Source organism: Saimiri boliviensis, chromosome 2 (genome assembly GCF_048565385.1).
Source record: "Saimiri boliviensis isolate mSaiBol1 chromosome 2, mSaiBol1.pri, whole genome shotgun sequence".
Classification (NCBI taxonomy): Eukaryota; Metazoa; Chordata; class Mammalia; order Primates; family Cebidae; genus Saimiri; species Saimiri boliviensis.
Genome location: NC_133450.1, coordinates 87,679,087 through 87,704,582, shown reverse-complemented (window position 1 = coordinate 87,704,582; position 25,496 = coordinate 87,679,087). Strand labels below are relative to the sequence as shown.

The 25,496-nt window shown below is 41.1% G+C and overlaps 1 long non-coding RNA gene and 1 pseudogene across 1 annotated transcript in view; both read left to right on the top strand.

The window, feature by feature from the left end:
* Positions 1-25,496, top strand: part of LOC141583612 (uncharacterized) — a 442,534-nt gene that overhangs the window by 270,378 nt on the left and 146,660 nt on the right. The window contains exon 5 of the long non-coding RNA XR_012516287.1: positions 11,728-11,921. This is a non-coding gene — a long non-coding RNA (uncharacterized LOC141583612). The remainder of the gene's footprint in view (positions 1-11,727; positions 11,922-25,496) is intronic.
* On the top strand, positions 14,842-23,798 carry LOC141583611 (mesoderm-specific transcript homolog protein pseudogene; annotated as a pseudogene).

Here is a 25,496-nt window from a genome sequence, read left to right as displayed (position 1 = left end):
TAGTTGAAAGAATTCGCTCACTGTCTTTTTCAAGGTATTGGCCACTTCCTTTACTGAAATGCATTGAAGGATGAAGTTACTAGCTCCTTCATCTTAGGAATCAAAGGCTTGCTTTATAAGAAGCAGATTATTTAATTGCGGTTTGTTCATCCCACGGATGACACAGTTATCCACTTTGAACTCAGTGGAGTGGGTGGAGTTTGTTTGTAAGAACCATCATTGCCCTTACCCGACTGCTCGATTTCAACAAGAGGTTTAGGCACAAACATCTCCTGAATTATCATGTGTTGTGCCCTGAAGGACCCGTTTTCTTTTGTCTCAGAATTTTATCCCATCTAGGTCTAACAATGTTGATCTTAAAATAATAAAAGAGAGAAGGCTGGAAGACTGGGCCCCTTTTGATAGTTAAATGTTATCTTCTTAGACTAATATTGCAGTTGCCACCCACTGACATAATTTGTTTCACAGTCACAGCTTGGCAGCATGAATCAAATGTTGACATTCTAATTTCATGCACACATGGGCGTTTGGCTGAGCAGGCTCGCAGCCTACAGACCATTCTCTCTGTACCTGTGTAAATCAGGCAGACAAGGCTTGCTCTCCGCAGCCTGCTGCAAAGTTGCTCACTTTTGTTGAGAGAACGTCCTGGCTGCTTCTCCTTCATGTGTTTGTGTGTTTATGCCCCCGACCTGGCAGAGTGTAATACAAATACTCTTTTATTCTTTCTGGAAAGGTGATTTATATTTATGTTTTCTTTTTTTTCCATCGCAGTTTTAACAGCTTTACTTAAGAACTCCACTAGCAGATGATTTTTTTCCCATTGCTTTCTGAATCAATCATAAATGTCTCTTTGAGAAAAGACTAGTGAAAATTAGGTAGCAGTAAGAAGAGACACACAAGTAGTTGCAAAGTAGAGAGGCTGGTTTACCTCTGTTATGGACTAGATGATGTGCCCCCAAATTCATAGGTAAGCCCTAACTCTCAATGTGGTGGTGTTGGGAGATAGGGCCTTGAAGGAGATAATTGAGGTTAAAGGAAATCATAAGCGTGGAGCCCTAAACCAATATGACTAGTGTCCTCGTAAGAAGATAAGAAGAGGAAGAGACTCCAGGGATGTGCACACCCCGAGAAAAGGCCGTGGGAGGATACAGCAAGAAGGTAGCTATCTGCAAGCCGAGGAGAGAGGCTTCAGGAGAAACCAAACCTGCTGACCCCTTGGTCTTGGACTTCCAGCCACCAGAACTGTGGGAAAATAAATGTCTGTAGTTCAACACCAAACAGTCTGTGCTATTTTGTTATGACAGCCCTAGCAGACTAATACAGCCTCCAAGTTAAGAGCCAAACTTCCTGTGAGTGCCCTGCCATTGACCAAGTGGCTTCTAGAACCACTTCGGCCCATGACTCCTCCACCAGACATTGTCAGTGCAAAGAGAGTTTTAGGGCCACGGCCATGTGGAACTTGAATGAAACCAGCAGAGCGTTGCAGGGCAGCCTCTGTTTGACCTTCTACAGGGAAGGATTAATGGCCAGCTCTTTGTGTTAGGAGAGGATGCTCTGGCCACATGCAGCCACACATGGGGGACTTTTGCTTCCCAGTTCCAGTGATAGGTTGGCCTACGCTGGTCTCAGGCTCACACTTGGTTCTCCTAGGTCACAAGTTAGCAGGGAGTAAGCAGGGGGTCAGGGTAGGGCCATTTTTGTTGGCTGGAGGGTAAACTAGAGCAATTGATTTGTACAGTTTTGGACCCACTAACTCTGTGGCACCCACTATCTAACTCTGTGGCACCAAGCGTCTTGGCTTTTTCCAGCTTTGATTTCACTGCCTCTCTGAGAATCAGTTTTTCCTACTAATGGAATGTTTTCAAAATGAGCTCAAACCCATGCTCAGTGGGAAATTCTTCCCTGAAATCATTTGTCACAGAATCATTTAGCCATCTAAGATATTCATTATCCTGCTCACAGGCTGTGAGTTTCATAGAAGAGCACAAACTGCTCTGTAGATTTTTGTTCCCCTTTAACAGCTGATATTCTAGAATCTATCCAACAAGGAAATATTGAAACTATACAGTACTTTCTACCAAAGAGCAAATTATGTAATCTGGAAAAGAGGTTCTGGAACTCAGCTTGAGTGCTGTCTTTGGGATTCATCTTTTACCTTCCTTGGGCTTTAGTGTCTTCATTTTTAGAGCAGGGGTTAATCTCTTTGGTCCCTTCTGGTTTAATGATCTGAGGATTCTTTTATTTTAAAAAATGAAGTATGTCACCAAAGCTCCTGAGAGCAAGAGAGTGAAAATCAGTGATTCAAATTCAGCTCAACTCAACAAAAACGTATTGTATACCTGCTGTGTGCCAGACGTGGTGCTTAGTGATGATGTGCAATAATGAATAAGATGTAATTCTCAACCTCTAAATTTTTTTTTTTTTTTTTTTGAGATAGAGTCTCACCCTGTTGCCCCGGCTGGAGTGTAGTGGCTCACTACAACCTCCACCTTCCGAGCTCAAGCGATTCTCCTGCCTCAGTCTCCTGAGTAGCTGGGACTACAGGCAAGCACCACCACGCCTGGCTAATTTTTGTAATTTTAGTAGAGATGGAGTTTCACCATGTTGGCCAGGCTGGTTTTGAACTCCTGACCCCAGGTGATCCACCCACCTTGGCCTCCCAAAGTGCTGGGATTACAGATGTGAGCCACTGTGCCTGGCCAACCTCTCAATATTAATAAAAAGGGAAAATTGACGTCAAACATCAGGAGCAGAAGAAAGTTTTTGACAACAGAGTTATGGTGCAATGCTCCATCTGTCTGTTTAAGGGCCAATGTTATTTACTAAACTGAACTCAGATTATGGAACAATACTGAGCAGTTGTTACCCTGGCCTGGGGAATAAATGTAATGGCACTAAGTAACTGTGATCCGGGAAGAGCACAGAACCTTTCCGGGTTAAGATTGTCATCTTTTCTAAATATGGGGATTGGACTGATTGATGGTTTCTGAGATCTCTTCCACTTCTAGCATTCTTTAATTATGAGAATATGAACTAGCTATGCACATGATACTCCCAAGAACTCCAAAAGGCAGAAGAAATGGACTGAATTTCTTGGAAAGCTGTTTCCCCTTGTTTCTGACATAGCAAGTTATGATACTGTTTTCATGTTACCAAAACATTTGTGAATCAATATAAAACATCTGAAAGATGCCAGGCATGGTAGCTCATGCCTGTATCCTATCACTTTGGGAGGCAGAGGTGGGTGGATTGCTTGAGCCCAGGACTTCATGACTAGCATGGACAACTTAGTGAAATTGCATCTCTACAAAAAATAAAAAAGTTAGCCAGGCATGGTGGCACATGCCTGCAGTCCCAGCTACTGGGGAGGCTGAGGTATGAGGATTACCTGAACCCAAGAGGCTGAGGCTGCAGTGAGCCATAACAGCTAAAATGCACCACTGCACTCCAGCCTCGGTGACAGAGTGAGACCCTGTCTCAAAATATATATATATGAGCACACACACACACAAACACACACACACACAAAAGACCAACCTATGTGAGTGGCAGTCACCAAAGTTCTCTGAAGAAACGGCGATAGCCTGGGTGACAGAGTGAGACCCTGTCTCAGAAAATATATATATATATATATACACACATTTATATAAATACACACATACACACACACACACACACACACACACAAATGAAAGATCAACCTATGTGAGTGGCAGTCACCAAAGTTCTCTGAAGAAACGGCAATAGCCTGGGTGACAGAGTGAGACCCTGTCTCAGAAAATATATATATATAAACACACACACGTTTATATAAATACACACACACACACACACACACACACACACAAATGAAAGATCAACCTACATGAGTGGCAGTCACCAAAGTTCTCTGAAGAATTTGATGAATTTTCCCTTCGCTGTCATCCCAAACTTTTGTGTTTTCTTGCCTCTACCATTCTACGGATTTCTGCTTTGCGTGGTATTACCACAGCTATCTTCTGCAACTGTGCCTGCAAGCTCCTTTGACAACATAGGAGAACTTCTCAGGTTGATCCCAACTGCCTCAAGCTGCTTCAAGGCCCCCAGCAACAAACCTTGGGTTCTCCCTTTCTGATTTAGAATTATTACCCTGCCATAAGAATCTGACTTCAGCAGACCAGAGCTTCCCCTTCCCCGTCACCCACCGTCACTCAATCACTTTTCCAGCTGCAGTACCCTCTCTCTTACCCACCCTTCCCAAGAGGTCCAGGTTCAAGACTCCACTTGTTCCGTGTTTAACGCCACAAAAGTTTCTTTCTCTCTTTTATGTCACTCAACATTCTTTTGTGTAGTTTGGCCACGTTGCATGTGCTTGCACATTTCCTCTAAGTGTTTCTCTGACTCGCCTGTAAATCATGGGGAGTGTTTTCATCAGCTGGCATGGAAAGTCTTCTAACGTAAACACTGTGCCTTCCATGTTTTGTGTGCCTCCTATGATGTGTGGCATGGCGCTAAGCACACAGTGATGCTCAGTAAATGTTTATGAAGTCTAACTGAGAAAATCAGAAAGCTGTTTTTTGATTTATTTGTAGTCTAGATGAATTTCTTTTTCATTATTGTTGAGATGGAGTCTCATTCTGTCGCCCAGGCTGGAATGCAGTGGCGCCATCTTGGCTCACTGCAACCTCCGCCTCCCAGGTTCAAGAGATTGTTGTGCCTCAGCCTCCTGAGTAGCTGGGATTATAGGTGCCCACCACCATGCCCAACTAATATTTGTATTTTCAGTAGAGACAGGGTTTTGCCATGTTGGCCAGGCTGGTCTTGAACTCCTGACCTCAAGTGATCTGCCTGCCTTGACCTCCCAAAGTGCTGGGATTATAGGAGTGAGCCACCATACCTGGCCTGTCTAGCTGAATTTCAACAGTGTTTTCTCACTGCTGTAGCTGTGGAAACAGCATGACCAGCAAGAACCTGGGATTTGGAGTCAAATTGATCCATGTCCAAGCCCTAGCTGTGGAGCGACTGCTGTGTGAAGATGTGGGGCTGGCTGACAGAGAAATAAATAAGTAGAATATTGCCCTTGCCTTTAAGAAGCTTGGGGTCTAGGAAATATATTACTTAATTTCTCTGAGCCTCTATTTCTTTAACTGAAAATGAGAATGATAACTAATTTATTGGATTGTTGTGGGTATTTCAGTAATTATTTGTTTTTTTCCCTCTTCCTGTTTTCTTTTTTCTTAGATTAATAAGTTGAATTCTTAATGGTTCTGTATTTTTCTCCTTTAAATGACTCTGTGGTATGTTCATTTTGATGTATGACTATCTATGAATTTGAATCCACTTGTATTATTTTTTGACTTTAGATTACACATGGCCACATACAAAATAAATCCAGGCACTTGTCCTGAGGCTGATAATCTTTGGTAATCTCACTTCTTGAAGATCAGATTATTTTGGTGCATTATCTTTTATCTTTTTGCATGACTGCCTCAAGAAGATAACCTTTAAGATTCAGGAAAATTAAAAGTCTGCCTCAAATATAAATGATTCCTTCTTGCCTTGGCCTGATTTAAGTTCAGACTCAGATTAGTGAGTACAGAAATACAGGAAGATGGGTCATAACCTAGGGATCAGGTATAGCCCAATAAATAAATAGTGTGATCATCGCGGCCTCCGTTACAATCAGAAAAAATCCATCCTGTTTTTGGGTTATTTGACCACAACATACATTTCTCTCTTGGGAGAGAAGTGTTGGGATTGTGTTAGAAAAGAATCTGGCTCTGTCTGCCATTCTGGCACTGGTTTCCATCTGTCCTAGGGAAGTAGCCACAGAACCAAATGCTGCTGAACTTTCTGCTTATGTTGCCAAAACGCCACACTCGGATTCTGCCAAGGTGCTGGTTTGGTGGGTAGAAGTTACACTTGTCCAGTTAATAAACCAATTTGTAGAATTTCACCCTCAAGATTTGCTGAGGATGATGTTTGAATTTTGATCCATGGTGTCTGCAATAAAAAGTCCTTAACTTGGACAGGCTGGGAAAAAGGGCTGTCCTAGTGACAAATCTGAATGGTAGCATACTTATTTTATTGTTTGTTTTAATTACCTTTTTTTTTTTTGAAACAGTGTCTTCCTATATTTCCCAGGCTGGTCTTGAACTCCCAGCCTCAAGGAATTCTCTTACCTTGGCCTCCCAAAGTGCTGGATTATAGGAGTGAGCCGCCACACCCAGCCTGTAGCATATTAAAAAGTGATACAGTGATTTGGTTCCCCCCATGCGTAAGATGCAGGGATTGAAAAGATTCTTCTAGTATTAATCTTCAGTGATTCTGAGAATGGAACATACGTGAGTAAATGTGGCTCCAGAGTACCTAAAGAACTGGCAGAAATTGATGAACGTCTGAGAGACTGTTTCCTTCATATTCCTATGACATTAGTATAGCATTAGCCATAATGCCACTAAGACATTTATAAAAATATCAAAATTCTCGTCCTTGTTAATTACTCTGATTCTCTGCTAGGTCCCTTACCCTGACATGCTGCCAGTCTCTCTCTTTCAAAGGAAGATCCCAGTGCCACCCCTACTCTGCCATGTGATAGAGGCTCAATAAATATGTGTTAAATTATGAGTGAAGATTAAGTGTGAGAATGCATTTAGAATATACTATGATTTGTAAATGCTATGGAATTTTTTCCATTAGTAGCAAACTTCTTGTCTTCCTTTAGAAGAGTCATCCTTTAGCTCAGTCATCATTTTCCCATGGAAGTCTTCCTTGATTGTCTACCCTATGACAAAACCATGTGTACGTTGATGGTACCATACATCCACTATTTGCGGCATGTGTTAGCATTGTGTTTTTCCTCATTTGTCTGGGAGGTTTTTTGATTATTGTCCTTTGTCCACCTTTGCTCTAAGCTTCCCCAGATTAAGTCCCCATCTCGTTCTGCTCACCTCTGTTCTCTGCTCGATAGCACAAGGCCTGCTACTTTGGAGGCATATGACACATGCTATATTTGTTAAATGAAGCAGGGAAGAGAAGAAAAAAATACAAATATAAATGTTTTCAATAACTTGAACTAGAGTGGCTGTGATAGGCAATTTTGCGTGTCAATTCGACTGCATCACAGGAGGCCCAGGAATCTCATTAAACATGTTCTCTGGGTATGTCTGTGAGGGTGTTTCCAGAAGAGGTTAGCATTTGGGCTGGTGGACTGAGTAAAGCAGGTGGCCGTCCAGTGCGGGTGAGCCTCATCCAATCTGTTGAAGCTCTGGATAGAACAAAAAAATGGAGGAAGGGAAAATTTGCTCTTTCAGCACCAAACCCTTGAGCTGGGAGGTCGATCTTCTCCTTCACGCAGAGTTCCTGGTTTTCATGCTTTCCGTCTGGGCCTGGAATCTACATCATTGGCTCATCAGCTCTTCGGCCTTCCAGCTACATTACCAGTGTTTCTGAGTCGTCAGCTCACAATGGATATATTTTGAGACTTGGTCTCCTTAAGTGTGGGAGCCAATATCTTACAATAAATTTATCTGTCTGTCTGTCTATCTATCTATCTATCTATCTATCTATCTATCTATCTATCTATCTATCTATATATCTATCTACCTACCTATCTGCTTTATTTATCTAGCTTGTTTTTCTGGAGGACCTGACTAATGAAGTGGCAGAACACTGCCAAGCAAACTTACTTTAGGTGGCTTGCCTGGATAAATCAATGAAAGGGACTTGTGATTATCTGGGAGCTTCTTTATAGATAAAGAGAATTCTAGAAGGGATACAAAGTTGTTATTTATGGTTTAAGTTGGATTTTGAGTCCTAAATACTTCCAAAATTATTTGAAACTTTTAAAAGTCTCTTACAAATAAGAACAATATCAAAACAGAGATTATCTAAGGGAAGCACATCCAGCGACTGCCCTCCTACCCCGCCCCCTGCCTCGCCTCTGCCCCACACCTGGGGCAATGGTGTTCTCACAGTTAGGTACTGATTTTGGCTTTGTGTTTCCTAGCATTTCAGGCAAAAGAGGAAACATTTCTCCACACAGGAGGCTTTCTTTTTCTGACAAAGAAGCCACTCAAATTCGTAACAGACAGATCCATTTTTCTGGTACCAAACTCAAGCAGAAAGTTCTGAGAGGATGGCTTGCTGTTTCTTGTGAGAAGGATCTGCACAGCGGGTGTTAGGATTCTGTTACTCCATTCAAGCAAAACTGCCACATTTTGAATTTTGCTTACAGGCAGTCACTCTAGAGAATACCAAACCAATGTCATCCCAAGAGGATGAAACTATTTTTGCTGGGGTTTAATGCCTTAAGTTTGCTTGACTTCTCCTGAGCTCCCAAAGCCGTCTGAACTCCCTGCAGTCTTCTGTGCAAGGAAAATTGGAGGCGAAGACTGGAAGCCCCCCCTCCAGGCTTTCTTCCATCACATTGTGCCTTGCTCATCTGCTGTTGCCATGTGAATCTTTCCTGTGACAACAGCATATACTATCAGTATTTCATTAAGCAAAAGCAAGTATGTTTTTCCTCTTTGCTCTGTTACATATTTATCTACCATCTGGCTGGTTTGGAAGATGAACTCTGGAAAGAAGTTTTTAATTCTTCTATGGCCAGGGGCTGGAAGAAAATTTCTAGACCAGGTAGAGGGAATTCTGCCCTTCCCTGATGTGGCAGATGAGCCTCCCAAAGGCAACCTGCTTGGTCAACAGGCGGTTAGGAGGGCAGCATTTGGGATGATGGGAATCCTGAACGGTTGAGGCTTTCCGCTGCTCTGCAGAATGGTTTGTGGAAGGTGGTGTCTCAGATTTCCTGCTCAAAGTGGCACAGATGGGGCTTCTGCAGGCATCTGGTCTATCAGTGGGAGCTGGTGAGTGTCAAGAGTGGGGAAAGGAAAAGAGCAAGCTGTGACATCAAGGCTAGAGATGCAACAATTCCAAATGATAATCTGGTTGAATCTACTTTCCTCTTTTAAAATGAAGGGTTTTTTTTCTCAATGGGTCAAATGTACAGGAAATAGATTATGAAATGTTATCATAACCTACCTTCATAATCTACCTTCTAGGTCAACAGAAACTTCAAGGCGAGTGCTGCATTTTAATAGCTTAGTGCTTTTTTCCCCTGAATTGTTAGGAATCTTTTCTGTGCTTGCATATGGAAGACAGAAGGACAGAATTTTGAGCAAATGAGAAACAAATCTACATTGTCAGGAGGAAAAGTTAATAAGCGCTTGGTCTCTTTTTAATTATTTTCTGTTGTTTAGGAGGAAAACGGGTTTTGCTCCTGCTAACGTGTTTTTAACATCTCTTGCCCAAGGTCGTGTACAGTGGCCATCTTGGGAGATTCTAACTATGTGCCATTTCTTGCAAACTAGCAAGGCAGAAGTACTTTTTATTTAAGGTTATTTTATTCCCTTTAATTTATCATTTTGAAATATATCTCTTTGAAATGAAGCCTCAAATCATAAGAAAAATGAGCAAAGGCTTATTATTGCTATGTGGCCAATTGAAATGGACCCACCAAAATGGACCTACCCTGAACTTGCCTAAGCAAGGTCCTGTCAACTGGTAAATAGAAATCAACCACTACCTGTGGAACGTGGTAGCAGCAAAGTGAAAAACACACATCCTGGGGAAATTCTGCCTGGGGAAGTCAAGGTGTTCCAGACTTCTCAGGTAGATCCCTGTCATGTTTTCCAACTCGGGGGATGGTCCCTGCCTTGATGCCATTTGAAAGACAATACATCATGAGGCCATTAAGAGTGAGGTATGTAAGAGAGGAGTTCATCCTTCTATTAAGGAAGACATCTTCACCTAGGAGCAGTTTTGCTCCAGAGGAGATATTTGGCAATATACAGAGACATTTTTGGTTGTCACAACTGGGAAGAGAGTGCCAGGTACGCTGCTAGGAATCCCGCAGTGCATAGGAACACCCTCAGAGCAAAGACTTACCCAACCCAAAATGAATCTTCCTTTCAGTTTGGGAACATGAGATCCTTCTATATTTACAAAGAGACCATTCTCACTTTAAAAATATTCCAGCGGTATTTTCAGTACCAATTCTCACTCCTCCCTGAAGCTTCTAGTGCTCCATGGGAACTTTAGGTGGTTAATGCAGATGCAGATGATTGATTAAGAAACACAGAGAGAGTCTTCCAAACCATTTGTCTTGCCCTTGTCCTTAATCTTGATTTGCCCTGTAGGTTACTCTTATCATAAAGACAATATGAATGACTGTCTCAGTGCCTTTCCTCATTAATGCTGCTAGAAATTGATGAGTGGCTCTCTGGAACTGTGGATTTTTTGGCAAGAATTATAGCTCTTATTTATTTTGGAGGACCCGTGCAGCTTTCTAAGCAAATATATGTAGAAAATTCCCCCCAAAATAAACATTACAAGTAATTGCCTGATAGATGAAGTTGACATTTTGGCTTTGTGATTTGCTATGATATGTAAAAATCTAATTTTCTCCGTGGAATGATGCCACTGCAAAATTGTGAGTAAATTAGAATCAGTGGTTTACTTAGAATATGAGTAATAACTTCTGTTATGATGTATCAACATTTATTTACAGTTTCTTAAATTGACCTAAATCCACTTGGCAAAATGTTAACTAGATGAATAAATATGGCAGCAGAGTGATAGAGACTTCAGTTTTTCCTTTCTGGGCTTATGTGTCAAAAATCTCTTTCAAAATGTACTTGATGACTGAAGTTTTGAGATCTTTTGACACTTTTGAATTGACAAAAAATGAGCTCATCAGGTCTGTAATAAATTCAAGATTTATCTAAATCAAAGGTTCTTAGTGCTTTACCACCTGATCTGTGACAAGAAGCTGACAACAGCCCGGAGGAGTACTTTTTTAAATAATCGATTCCTACATCTTGATATTCTCAATCACCATTTAAGGAATTAGAGTGTCATCGCAAACAGTCAAAGCAATGGAAAAATCTACCTTATAGAGACACATTTTCAGTGAATAAAAAACTGCAAACTACGTCTAACAACACCTTCAGATAAAGAGTCAACAAAAAGTTGCTCATTAATTGTAACCCTAAAACAGAAAACAAGGGACTTTGCATGTTTTGGTAGCCTGCGTTAAGCTCTTGTTAACATTTGAAAATTAATTTGAAAACTCTAATAGAAGCTATTTTTTAAAATCTACTTTAAACTTTTTAAAAAGGATAATTGTAAAGGCCACGTACCTTGGAATCGTATGCAGTCATTTTTATGGGTTGATTTACAAGTGAGATAAGTTATCTTGTGTATCAATATTTCTGTCATTTAAATTTATTTTAAGGGCCATGTGTGAATAAACATATGGGGGTGCTCATCACAGTACTTTACATTATAAACAAAAGATTAGAAATAATTAAATGTCCTAAATTATGGAACTAAATAAATTTTAGTATACTATATAATAGAATATCATGTAGCCATTAAAAATGGTGATGTAAAATAGGACTGACAGAATAATGATGAGCCAGTGGGTGAAAACAGCTTTTCACCAACAGCATGCATAATATTATGTAATTTTTGATGTATATATGTTTAATGGCCAGCCTCTAAGATGGCCTCCTGTGACCCTTACTTCCTTTTCTCCCAACTACCTGTGTCTCCCTGTCCTGCCACCATTGGATAGGTTTGACTAACGTAACCAAATGTAACGTGCGGAAATGATGGGGTGTGACTTCTGAGGCAAAGTATGCATAACATTTCAGCCTCTGAATTGCTATCTTGAATCACTCTTTCTAGGGAAAGCCAGCTGCCACAGAAGCATGACTCAAGCAAGTATGTGGAAAGGTCCATGTAGCAAGGAACTGAGGCCTCCTGCCAAACCAAGCCAGGGTGTATCATGTTGGAAGCAAATCCTGTAGCCCCAGTGAAGCCTTCCATTGACAATTTCTTGACTGTAACTGCATGAGAAGCCCTGAGTAAGAACGACCCAGGTAAGCCACTCCCAAATTCCTGACACACAGAAACTGTATGAAATGATAAATATTTATTGTTTGAGCCACTAAGTTTTGGGGTAATTTGTTACATGACAATAGATAGCTATCGTATTTTTGGAAAAACATGGAAAATCGTATTTCAAAATTTTAGCAATGAATATATCTAAGTGATACGGTGAGATTATAGATGAGTTTTACTGTCCATTTTATACTTTCATATAATGTCTCTATGTTTTTAATAAATATATATACTATTTATAGAGGGAAATACTTCATTTTGAAAAATATTCTTCCTTTTGGGGAAAGAGGTGAAATTAGATTTCTAGAACTTTATATGCTGGTCAAGGGTTCCAAATTCTATGGGTTAGCAGTAGTGAGATGACGGAAAGTAGCTATAATTGTTACCTTCTGGCAAATGTGCCAGAGGATGAAGGACAGGAAGACAGTTTTGTATCACTGAAATTAAAAAAGCAAAGGCTTTCCACCATCTTCCTGGCAACTATAATGACTGGCTAGTTAAGACAGTTAAACAACAGTGGATCTACGGAAACAGTAAAATGTCTGCATAGATACATAGGGGTATTTTATATGTCATGAATGAGTTGAGTCTTGCTCTTGGATTAAGAGAGAGTAAATCTGTTCTGCTATGCAGGGAAACAGGGAGGCTACATAGTGGTAGTCGGATGTTACGATTAATTCTCCTACTGTCTATCATACTGTCTGAAATTCCACCATTAAGGTTTAAGTCCTTTGAGCCTTGGGTAGTTTTTTAATCACCCAACAGAGTTCTTCTTGCCCACTGCACAGATAAAGCCAATTCACTGAGATAGCAGTGCTGCAGTAGAGAAAGAGTTTAATAGTCACCAGTTTAGCCAAGTGGAAGAATGGGAGATGTTGCTCAAATCCACCTCCTCAAAAGCTTGTAGGCTTGGGTTTAATGGATAATTCGGCAGCAGGGGGCTAGGGAATGGGTGCTGCTGATTGGTTGGGGATGAAATCAAAGGAGTGTCCAAACTGTCTTCACGTGATGACTCAGTTTCTGGATGGGAGTCAGTTGCTTGGTATGAACCATGGGTCTGAGTGGAGCCAGTTGGTAGTCAAAATGCAAAAGTCTGAGAATATCTTGCATCCAGTCTTAGGTTTTGGCCTTATCTGTAAGAGCAGTTGAGGAAGTTACAAATCTTGTGACCCCTAGAACAATGGCTGGTTATCATTCAACTATACCCCTACCTTTTAGCAAAATTCAGGCCCTTCCCATAATCCTAACCTCATGACTCTTCATTACAAAGGAGATCTTAGTACCTGAGCAAGGAAGGGGTTAGTTCTGTGATGGGACTGTTGCTATTTTTTTTTTTAAGTAAACAAAGGCAGTTAGCTTGTAGGGTCAGAAGCAAGGTCAAGTCAGATTAGGTTTCTCTCACTGATAATTCGTTCAAAGCCAGCTTCAGTTTTTGGTTATCTAGGTCACCTGTGTAATGCCAAACACTTTTATCTGAGGTGGACATTATGGAGGACTCTGACAGCTATTAGAGAGTGAGATAATCAGGAGTGAGATCGGGGAGGCACTCAAGGGAAGGTTGGGATAAAGAAGGGAGAGAGAAAATAGGGGATTGGAATGTTCCCATGATAAATTGTCAGTTGAACTTCACTTGTTGCTGAGAGAAACTTCTCTTTAGAGATTAAATATTTCAAAATTTTCTATTGCAAATCAAAAATAGCCACATAATGACTTTTTAACAGTATCTCCAGATCAATAAAGGCATAAAGTTATTTCTAAGTAATCATGTAAATCATAAAATGTCACTTTGTTTTTATAAAGGTATTTAAGCTTGCTCTCCAATAACCTTATAAAACTCCAAGAAATCACCCTAGCTTCTCTGACCCTGTCTCCTCAGGAGCAGGATTTATCCTTATATTTCTGTGTGGTTACACTGTACCCGTGAGAGTCCAGTGCTCTCTACACCCAGGAAGTAGATGTCTCTGCAGATGCATTAATGCCATCCCTAATTATAGGGCATACACCAGTTTCTGGTGTCTAAATTGACCTGTAACATTCATTTGTCTGCTGGTTCCATTTTTCAATGGAACTCCTTCCCTCTAACCAGAATCCCCACATGCCTGTCTCATTTGTCCTCTTTCCACTTTCCTGTGCACCACCTTCCTCCTCACTGATACTCCTTACTAAATTTATTTAGCCCTTTAAGCCATGTATTGTGTTACCTACAGCCGTTAAGCGATAGTGGCAAAGACAGAATTAGAACCCAGTCTCCTGCCCTGAATGTTAATTTTATGTGTCAGCTTGACTAGGTTAAGGGATACTCAGATAGTTGGTAACATTATTTCTGGATGTGTCTGTGTGGGTGTTTCTGGAAGAGATCAGCACTTGAATCAGTGGACTGCGTAAAGAAGATCACTGTCACCCATGTGGGTAGGCACCATCCAATCTGTTGATAGCCCAGATGTAACAAAAAGGTTGAGGAAGGGTGAATTCTTTCTTGCTTCTAGAGCTAGAGCTTCCCTCTTCTCCTGCCCTCAGACATCAGGGCTCAAGGTTCTCAGGCCTTCAGACTTCAGAAATTAGACTGGTGGCCCTCCAAGTTCTGAGGCTTTGGAACTCAGACTGAATTATCTCACTGGCTTCCCTGGTTCTCCAGCTTGCAGATAGCATGTTGTGGGGCTTTTCCATCTCCATCATCACATGGGCTAATTCCCATAATAAATCTCTGTCTATCTATCTATCTATCTATCTATCTATCGATCTATCTATCTGTCTGTCTGTCTGTACATCTGTTCATCCATCTTATTAATTCTGCTTCTCTTGTGATCCCTGACCTCATGCCTCTCTCAGCCCAGTGCTTTTTTTTTTTTTTTTTTTTGGAGACAGTTTCACTCTTGTTACCCAGGCTGGAGTGCAATGGCGTGATCTCGGCTCACCGTAACCTCCGCCTCCTGGATTCAGGCAATTCTCCTGCCTCGGCCTCCTGAGTAGCTGGGATTACAGGCACACGCCACCATGCCCAGCTAATTTTTTGTATTTTTAGTAGAGACGGGGTTTCACCATGTTGACCAGGATGGTCTCGATCTCTTGACCTCATGATCCACCCGCCTTGGCCTCCCAAAGTGCTGGAATTACAGGCGTGAGCCACCGCGCCCGGCCCAGCCCGGTGCTTTTTTCTCTTACTTAATCTGTGTAGAATTATTATGCTCTCCCTGAGTTTATAAAAGCTGGATCGAGGAATTATACTCTTTTAACTTGTGTTTTATCATACGTTCCGGCCTCCTGCAAGCCACTTACCCTCAATTTATCCTCCATCTTGCTGCATGAATGATCTTTCCACACGTAAATTTGACTATATCAATACCCTGCTGGAAGCTGCTTTATGGATTCCTTGCCCATAGGATGAAGTCCTAGCTCAACAGCAACTTATAAAAGGCTTTCCACAACCTAGCCGCAGCCCAGCTGTATTGGTATTGCTGTGTAACAAACTACCTTAAAAATCACAGCTAAAACCAGCAACCATTAATTATTATAGCTCAAGTATCTCTATGTCAGCTGGAGGCTCTAACCTTGGCTTGGCTGGGCCACATTACTGGGAGCAACTCTGCTTCCTATGTTTCACGTCCTTCTCCTGGAAATAGTGGGCCAGCCCAGGCATGTTCTTTGCCTGGCAATGGAAGAGAAGTGAGAGAAAGAAAATGTACAAATCCTCTGGAGACCTCAGTTTGTATCTGGCACACTGTCACTTCTGCCTTATTCTCTTGGTCAAAGCAAGTCCCATAGCCAAGCCCAGAGCCAGAGAAGGAAGGCTTAGTCAAATTCCATGGCACAGGGTATGGATTCAGAGAAGTGGGTAAAGAATTGAAGCCTTAAATGCAATTTACTGTATCAGCTCTGTAGTCTTGTCTCCTAACATTTCCTACCTGGAAGATTTTAGGACATTTGCTCCTACTGTATTCATTTTTTTTAGCCCTACAAATTACACTCTCATCATACTTTTCTCATCTGCATGCTTTTGTCTAGTGTTTTTGCTCCAATTTGACAGCTCTTTCCACTTCTGTGTACGCCCCACCCTGGACAATTAATACCTTCTTATTAATTTATTTATTTATTTTGAGATGGAGTCTTGTTCTGTCTCCAGGCTAGAGTGTGGTGGTGCAATCTCGGCTCACTGCAACCTCCATCTCCTGGATTTAAGCAGTTCTCCTGCCTCAACCTCCCAAGTAGCTGGGATTACAGGCACCCACTACCACACCCAGCTAATATTTGCATTTTCAGTAAAGGTGGGGTTTTGCCATGTTGACCAGGCTGGTCTCAAACTTCTGGTGATCCGCCCGCGCCAGCCTCCCAAAGTGCTGGGATTATAGGCGTAAGCCACCACACCCAGCCTGCTTTCTTATTTTTTAACATTCAAGTTAGAATCATCTCCAGAAAAGCCTCTGTGGAGTGCTAAATCCAGTTTATATGGGCTTGGAAGAGCTAAGGGTTAGTATCTCCCCTCAACTCCTTGTTCAGTGATGACATGTTGGAACATTGAAAGCCGCACCCATGGAAATATTTACACCACAGAAATTGGCAAATACAAATCAGAGCTTGTTCACTTTTCCTGAAGACTGTGCTGTTAAAGATTAGCAGCACAACACTGAAGCCTCTCTTAACACACTCACCTCTTCAGTCTGTTTTTCTATTATTCTAAATACCTAGATTCCTGTATCATCCTAAATTTCTTCATGTATCCCCAAGCTAGATGGTAAGTCCCAGTAGTCAAATAATGTGTCTTATTGGTCTCAGGATCCCCAGCACTGAGCATATCAACACTCAGTTGATACATAAGTGTGCATAAAGTGAAAGATATAAGTGACCAGCTATTGTTTGGGTTGAGAAGATGGCCGTGAGATATGAGTGCATCACAAAAAGTTTTGCCTAGAAACACATAGACACACACACACACACACACACACACACACACACCTTTTTCCTCCAGCCTACTGCTGCTTGTTGCATCAAATCTCTAGCAAGTCCCAGAGGGTAATATTCATCCTCTTGAAAGGAAACTAGTAATAGTGAGTCCTTTAGCATCTGTTGCTATGTTGGTATGGAATCATTTCTTGAAAGATTCAGAAAATATAACAGAGGGTTTCTTAGAAGCATGGTTTAAGAGGTGCATTTTGAGGGAGCAGAGGCCGTGGTATAGTCTGTTGCAACCAGGCTTTCCATAGATCGGGGACTGAGAGTGTAAAAATGGAATTGAAGGGTGGGGCACAGTGGCTCATGCTTGTAATCCCAGCACTTTGGGAGGCTGAGGTGGATGGATCACCTGAGGTCAGGAGTTCAAGACCAGCCTGGCCAACATAGTGAAACCCCATCTTTACTAAAAATGCAAAAAATTAGCTGGGCATGTCCAGCTACTCGGGAGGCTGAGGCAGGAGAATCACTTGAACCCAAGAGGCAGAGGTTGCGGTGAGCCGAGATCACGCCACTGCACTCCAGCCTGGGCAACAAGAGCAAAACTCTGTCTCAGAAAGAAAAAAGAAAAGAAAAGAAAAAAAAGGAATTGAAGGCTTCCACTGAAATGACACAAAGATGATGGGTACATGGGAAATGCTGCACTTAATACGGTCAGTCATGGGCACTTCTGCTTTGGTCTAGACTGAAGGAGGGACATTGAGCTGAAGGTACTTATTGTGGGAGGATATATTCACAGGTAACGTTTTAGAAGTGCCTTGACCTATTTTTCCTTTTAAGCTGCACACAGCCTAATTCTAATTTTGAGAGTTTCTAAAGTTTCTAGAGTGTAAGATTAATCCTCAGTGTGTGTGGCATTTTTATGACAGCTTTGACTTTTAAAGTGGAACCAAATTTCGTTTGGAAAATGAGCCAAGAAAACATATCTCTGTTAACAAATTGAGCCTGGGTGCTATTCTGTCATTCCCACTTCTAAGGTAAATGCGTAGCAGTAATTTGAGACGTGCAAAGACCTGGCATCCAGAGCTAGCATGGGGTAAAGCTGGGGACTGTGGGAATGGTGGTGTCTAGTGGAGGAAAAGCATTGTTTCACAGATCACATGACCTAAGTAAACCAGGAGACTGATGTCTAAATACAGGCTAGTCAGTTCGGGGGTCAGCAGAGATGTGCTCATCACTGGGAGGGGAAGGAACTATGAGCATGGGCTACTTTTAGTGACTGAGCTTGTCAGAGAGGAGTGTTACACTTTAGGAATTGTAGCTAGAGACTGAGAAGTCCAGAGTCAGCCTCCGAGTGTCACTGCCTTTGACCTGCTCATGGGCTTTGCCAGCAGTCTTTGGCTGTAATATATGGGATTGGTGATTGCACTGCCAAACTCTGCCAAAACACTCTTAGATCTTGCCATTTGTTTAGGAAAAGAGCTAGTCTGTTTTTTTTTTCCTTTTCAATAATAGTTGATAAAGTGCATGTTTCCTCTCAATTATAGATGGTTTTTCTGTGTTTCTGTTTTAAAGTTTGGATAGAATGAAGTTGGAAAATATAAATTTGTTGCATGAGGATATGGGTGGGACCTTAAATAAAGGCATGGATTCCTCCACCCAACAGGGCTTTTTTGGCTCACGCCTGTAATCCCAGCACTTTGGGAAGCTGAGGTAGGTGGATCACTTGAGGTCAAGAGTTCAAGACCAACCTGACCAACATGGAGAAACACTGTCTATACTAAAAATAAAAAATTAGCTGGGCATGGTGGCGCATTCCTGTAATCCCAGCTACTTGAGAGGCTGAGACAGGAGACTCACTTGAACCCAGGAGGTGGAGGTTGTGGTGAGCCAAGGTTGCACCACTGCACTTCAGCCTGGGCAACAGGAGCAACCCTCTGTCTCAAAAATAAATAAATAAATAAATAAATAAATAAATACCTTGGTAACTGCACCCCTTTGAAGAGCTATCAAGATTATATGAATTACTTTAAAGGCTTGCGTTTATATCTGTGGATCTGAATTTATAAGAATTAGAGTATAGAAGTGAGGCTGATCTTTTGGGCTAATATACATCATAATTATAGGTAAATATGCAAAGGCTTAACAACAAGAACAACAACAAAAGACTCAGAAAGCAAACGGAAAAATGTTGGATTAGTGAGAATAGATATAACTGTGCATCCTCCAAAAACCGTTAAATATATCTTAAATTTGTGATATTAAATATATATATTTAAGAAGAATAAATTAGCCTGTCCAACATGGCAAAACCCCGTTTCTACTAAAAATACAAAAATTAGCCGGGCACGGTGGCACGCATCTGTAGTCCCAGCTACTTGGGAGGCTGAGGCAGGAGAATCGCTTTAACCCAGGAGGCGGAGGTTGTGGTGAGCAAAGATTGTACCACTGCACTCCAGCCTGGGTGATAAAGTACGACCTTGTCTGAAAAAGAGGAAGAAAGAAGAAGAAGAAAGAAGAAAGACGAGGAGCAGGAGGAGGAAGGAGGAAAAAGGAGGAGAAGAAGAAGAAACCACAAGGACAATGCATATGGGAAAGGAGATGATTGTAGCAACATTTTGAAGGCTTGAAAGCAGAAGGGCAGTGGTAAACATATCAGATATCTTTTGCATGCCATTTCAAATTTTCCCAGCCTTGGGCAAGACAAGACAGCTGAATGATATTCATCTGAGGCACTCTGAATGCACTGCAGAGGCTCTCCAATACCTGGGGACAGAGCAGAAAGGAGTCTTCTGAGGAGTAAAAGTCTGGAAGTTGAACTGGAGAGCAGAGAGAGCTGTCCAGCAGAAAGTCTGGCTTGAAGCAGATGTAAATCTCCCGTAGCTAAAACACGCGGGCTGGGCAATAAAGCACAAAGAGATCTTCAGAGTCCCTCCAGTGCTCACAAGCCCAGTTGGAGGGAAAGTTCTAATCCCTTCCTCAAAATACTTGCAGCCAAGGAGTAAATCTAGCTAAAGCTGCAACCAGGTCCAACTACAGATTAAATTGACTCAGCCTGCCACGCTCATGAACTGACCCAAAAGAGGTATGCCCTTTTCTGGAGGTTAATATTAGCACCTAAATTTTTTTTTTCTTTCATAGAGATGGGATCTCACTATGTTGCCCAGGCTAGTCTTGAACTCCTGGGTTCAGATGATCCTCCTGCCTCAGCCTTCCAAAGTGTTAGGATTATAGGTACAAACCACCGTACCTGGCCAATGTTAGCACCTTTTAAGCTACTGTTCTTTAATATACAATTACTACCATACAATTAAAATTAAAGAGATATATGAAGGACCAAGAAGATAAGACCTGTGGTTAAGAGAGGTCAGTGGAAGCCAACCCAGAGACGATTTTAATGTTTGAATTATCAGACATGGAGTTTCAAATAAGTAGAAAAAAACTGTTAAAATACCTAGTGAGAAACAGGTGCGAATCAATAGGGAACATAAGCAGAGAGCTAAACGCTATTGAAAAGGACCTAATGAAAATCTTGCAAATAAAAGAAAATGATATTGGAAGTCAATCAATTTTTAATTGTTTCACAGTGAACTGGACACAGCAAAGGAAAAGTGGGTTAATAGAAGCGCAATACCCGTAGAAGTACAAAACATACTGAATATTGCCAAGCGAGTTAAAGAAGGCCTAAATAATTAAGAGATATATATATATATACCTGGTTAATGCGTTGCGCCATTCAGTGTTGTTCAGATGCTCATTCTCCCTAACCTGATCTACAGATAGAGGATAGATTCAGCACAACTGCAACAAACCCTCTGAGTCTCACCTCTTGTCTCAGCTATAACTGTAGAGGCCAGTTTTGAGCATGCTCCAGACACCTTCATAGAACTCTAAACTGACAGTGCCTCTCTTAGGTTTTTTTGATGTCAAGTGGTGGGATGCTTAGAGGAACCTGGTTGACAGCTCACATTCAAGTGGCCCGTAGCTGTGGCCAAGAATATAATGCGTTCTTCTATCTCTCTCCTTTCTTGGTTCACCCCCATTCCTAACTCTCAGCATCACACCCACACATAAACATGTTGTGAATCAGCCCAGAGATCTGCTTTTGAGGAATCCAGACGACAATAACTGGTTCATCAGGCTTGAAAAAGTTGTATCTTATGCCAGCAGTGGAAAGATCCAAGAAGAAACTTGTAGCACGGAAACGTCCAAAGGCTCGGAAACTAACGACATTGGGTACCTCTGGAAGTGGGATGAAGAAAGGATAAAAACAAAGACTTTTTTAAAAAAGTTAGATTTCGAATCTCTTTACCAATTCCGTTTGTTAGAGTGATAGCCTTAGTGTCACCTTAGCAGAATTTTTGAGGTTTGTTCTCTCTAGTAAGAGGATTGAGGGCTAGGAGACATTAAGGCAATTGAGGGTACAGATTTAGTGAAGATGTCCATGCTGAATTTTTAAACCTCTCCTCTCCCTCTTCAGCCCCTTCACTTTGTTTCTAGAATGCTGGCAGTCAGCTTTAGATACTCTAGACAAGAGATTAGAAGACTCTACACTAAGAAATCCAACTAGCCGGCTTGCACAACCGGTTTCCCCAAACATGGAGTCTTGCAGCCCAGGTCTTCACCTGAATCAGGATGAGGGGGTGGCAGGTCAAGGTGGGGCTGTTGGCCATCCCCATGCTTGTTGCATACCTGCAATCCCACCCCCTCAGCTCTCCCTTGCCCTTCACTCGTGGAAGTCCTCAGGCAATTTTTTCACTTGCATGGGACTGCGTATCTTCTACCAACGCTCTGTGGATGTGGTTGGAAGTCCAAAGTATTGTTTCTTTTACATTGCTTTTCAACATCCAGCCGTGATTGGTACAAGATTTGGGAAGGTCTCACCTTGAGGTTTCATTGAGTGATTGTCCTTGATTTTTTAGGCTTTGGCTTCAGTGGCAAACTGAGACTATATCACTATTCCATATCTGAGCAGGCCAGCATGGTGGAAGCGCTTTTGTGGCATCTGTCTGTCAAATGGAAGTATCTTGAGATTCACTGTCCACTCCTTCTCCAAAGCCTACTCAAAGATGAAGGTGTGCTGTCACCCATCCTCATGTGGCTGATGAACTACTTTGTATTCTCTTGAGGTCTCATGCCAGTCTTTGGGCCATGCATTCAGCCCTCTGAGAGTGAGCTGTGGGACCTGTGGGCCGGGGTCTGCAACAATGACAGGAACTTCATCACTGACAGTCTCTTAGAGCACATCAATCAGAGGAAGCAGTTTAGAAGGCGCTGGGTGGGAGCTCTTGCCTCTGAAAGTATCCCCATTCATTTTATCTATGGGCTATTGGATCCTGTAAATCCTTATCCAGAATTTTTGGAGCTGTACAGGAAAATGCTGCTGTGGTCCACAGTGTCGATTCTGGGTGATTGCATTAGCCACTATCCACAGCTAAAGGATACCCACGGACTTCTCAAATGCTTATATGGGTTTCATCAACTTCTTCTGGGCTGGAAAGAGCAGCTTTCCTGTATTGTTTTCCCTACTCCCTTGTATGTCGTATATTCCCCTTAGGAAGAAATTCCCAAAAGACGTCATAGCCATCAAATACTATTCCCTCACAAAGTCCTTGTTACTCAAATTGGTGATCAGTATATAGGAAGAAGCCAGCAGGAGCTCTGACCAAGGCTGACATAATAGTCCACCTCCCATTACTTTGACATCTGATCAAACGTATGGACTTGCCTTTGTTTTTGTGTTTTTAGGAAATTCTGAAGAGCACTACTACTCACTGGTGAGTAAAACGCCTAGAAGACTTTTTAACTCTTTGGACTTTGCTAAAATATTTAGAAGTGTTAATATCTGGTCCAGACCTGGACCAGAATTCTATAGTAAGAATGAGAAGTGGGCTTCCTTACCTCTCACTGACTGACTTTTTAAAAGTTATTTTAAAAAGTTCTTTATGCACTTGTACCAATCAGAGCTTAGTCTCCTTTATCATACCTTTGGATATAGTTTCATCAGCTGTTTTTAATGATAAACATTTTGTTAAAAGAGATAGTGGTTTAAATAATGTAGGATTCTAAGTATGATTTAAGAGTATGATTTACCTACACATTACATAGATTTTATAAAGATGCTAAACCAGCATATCCTTACTCTGTCAGAGTAGTGAACCTAATTAAACATGTTTCATTTCTGAATAAATTGAACTAAATCCAAACTTTACAGAATTTCCTGCAGTCACAGGACATTAAGGACGAATAGCATCTGTGCCAGAGATTTACTGTTATTAGCTGGGAAGACCAATTCTAACAGCAAATAACAGTCAGAGACTCCTCATATCTCATTGCTTAGAAGTATGTCTCTCTTGAGCTACCATAGAAGGGAAGAGATTGTTTTGTAGTCCAAGTCACCATACAGAATGTACATTGATTCCTTTATGATGATTGCTTACCTCCCCATTGCCTGTGCCAGAGAGGCTTTCTCATGGACCTCAGTAATTCCTGTGCTTTACAGATAAGAACTTTCCAGAAACCTTAAGAACAAATTCTGAAAGATTTGTGAGCAAATGGTGCTGAGTACTTCTTTTTAAGCCACATTTCATTGTCTTAGTTAAAGCAGGATTATTCAGTGATTATTTAAAATTTATTTTTTAAATTAGCAACTTCAAGTGTAACAACTTTGAAACTAGAATATTTTCTATCAATAAAAATGAATTGTGACCAAAATAATGCAACTAGCATAAAAGAAAAGAGTTCTAAAGATACTGTGATTGTGCCTGGTGTAGTGGCTCATGCCTGTAATTCCTGAAATTTGGGAAGCTGAGGAGGGCAGATCACTTGAGGCCAGGAGTTCAAGACCAGCCTAGACAACATCCTAAAATCCTGTCTCTACTAAAATACAAAAATTAGCTGGGCATGGTGGCACCCACCTGTAATCCCAGCTACTTGAGATGCTGAGGCAGGAGAATCACTTGAACTGGGGAGATAGAGGTTGCAGTGAGCCAAGATCATGCCACTGCACTCCAGCATGAGTGATAGAGCAAGATTCTGTCTCAAAAAAAAAATATATATATATATATATCTCTATACACACACACACACACACACACACACACACACACACACATATATATATATATATATATATATATATATATATATATATATATACTGGCATCCAGATTTCCCCAAATAAATAACTCAGTCAGAATACCACATTCAGCAGGTCTCACCATTTGGACAAATTTTCCAATCAGTTTTTTTTTAAATCCTATTTTTAAATATGAAAAAAACAGCTATGAACTGGTAAACACCTAAGGAAGCCTGTAACATGAATGACAGCTATCAGAACAACTAACAGAAAACAGTAAAACTTGGAAGAAGTAGAGACAATGCAGGAAGATGAAACTTCAGAAAGGAAAAAGCAACTATTATTAATAGCCTCTGAAATGCAAGAGGATTCATGAAACAAGAAGAGGTTTTGGTGAAAAAATAAAGAACAAGGAACACTTACCTTGGTTGTTTGTGCTGCTCGAATAGAATAATGAGACTGAGTAATTTACTAAAGAATAGAAATATATTCACTTATAGTTCTGGTGGCTGGGAAGTCCAAGCTCAAGGTGTTAACAGGTTTGGTGTCTCAAGTGGGCCTGGTCTACACTTCCAAGATGGTACCTTGGAGCCTTCATCCTCCAGAGGGGAAGAATGCTGTTCCTCAAATAGCAGAAGAGAAGTGACTCACTCTCAGAAGCTCTTTTTACTCTTTTCATAGAGTCATTAGTCCATTCATGAGTGCTCTGCCCATTTGGCCTCATCCCTCAACACTGTTATGTTGGGAATTAACTTTCAACATGAGTTTTGGAGGGGACAAAAACATTCAAACCATGACACACCTTTTGAAAATTAGAAGTATAGTATATAAATAAAATTCAATAGAAATCTCAAAAGATAAAGTTGAGAAAATCTTTTTAAAAATAAAGCAAAAAAAAAAAAAAACATTAAAGATGAAATAAATGAAAGAAAAAATAAGACAATTATGTTACTTCCCCCTTTTTATATCCTACATTTGAATGATACAAATTCCAGAAAAGAATGGAGGACATGCAGCATATCATTGTAAAATTTCAGAATGCAGGATAAAGAAAAAAAATCTATAAGCTTTCAGAGAGAAGGAGAGAGAGAAAAATGAAACAAGCCATATATGAAGAATCAAGGATCAGATTTCACACCACCACCAGATGCCAGAACACAACCAAACAGTATCTTTTAAAATCCTGAGCAAATATATTTTCCCACTAGATTTCTGTACCCAACTAAACTATCAGTAAAGAAAGGCTAGACCAAAGAGAATTTGGACTTTCAGGGGCTCACAAAAATTACTCTCATGTACCTTTACCCAGGATGCTAGCTGTTGGATAATGTGCTTTACAAAAATAAAAGCATAAAGACACTGGACCCAAGAAGAAAGAGGTTAAAGAAATTCTCAAAACTTTGGTGAAATGAATTCCCAGGAATAGAGTGTGAAGCAGACCTAGAGTGGGACAGGTCAGAAGATGCCAGGAAAGATTCATCCAAGTAAAGAAAAAATACAACACCCTCATGTGTCCGAATACATAGAGGAAAGATTTGGGTTACTGGGAGAAAATAGAGGCTGAATTAGAAACAAATAGAAAACTAAACAA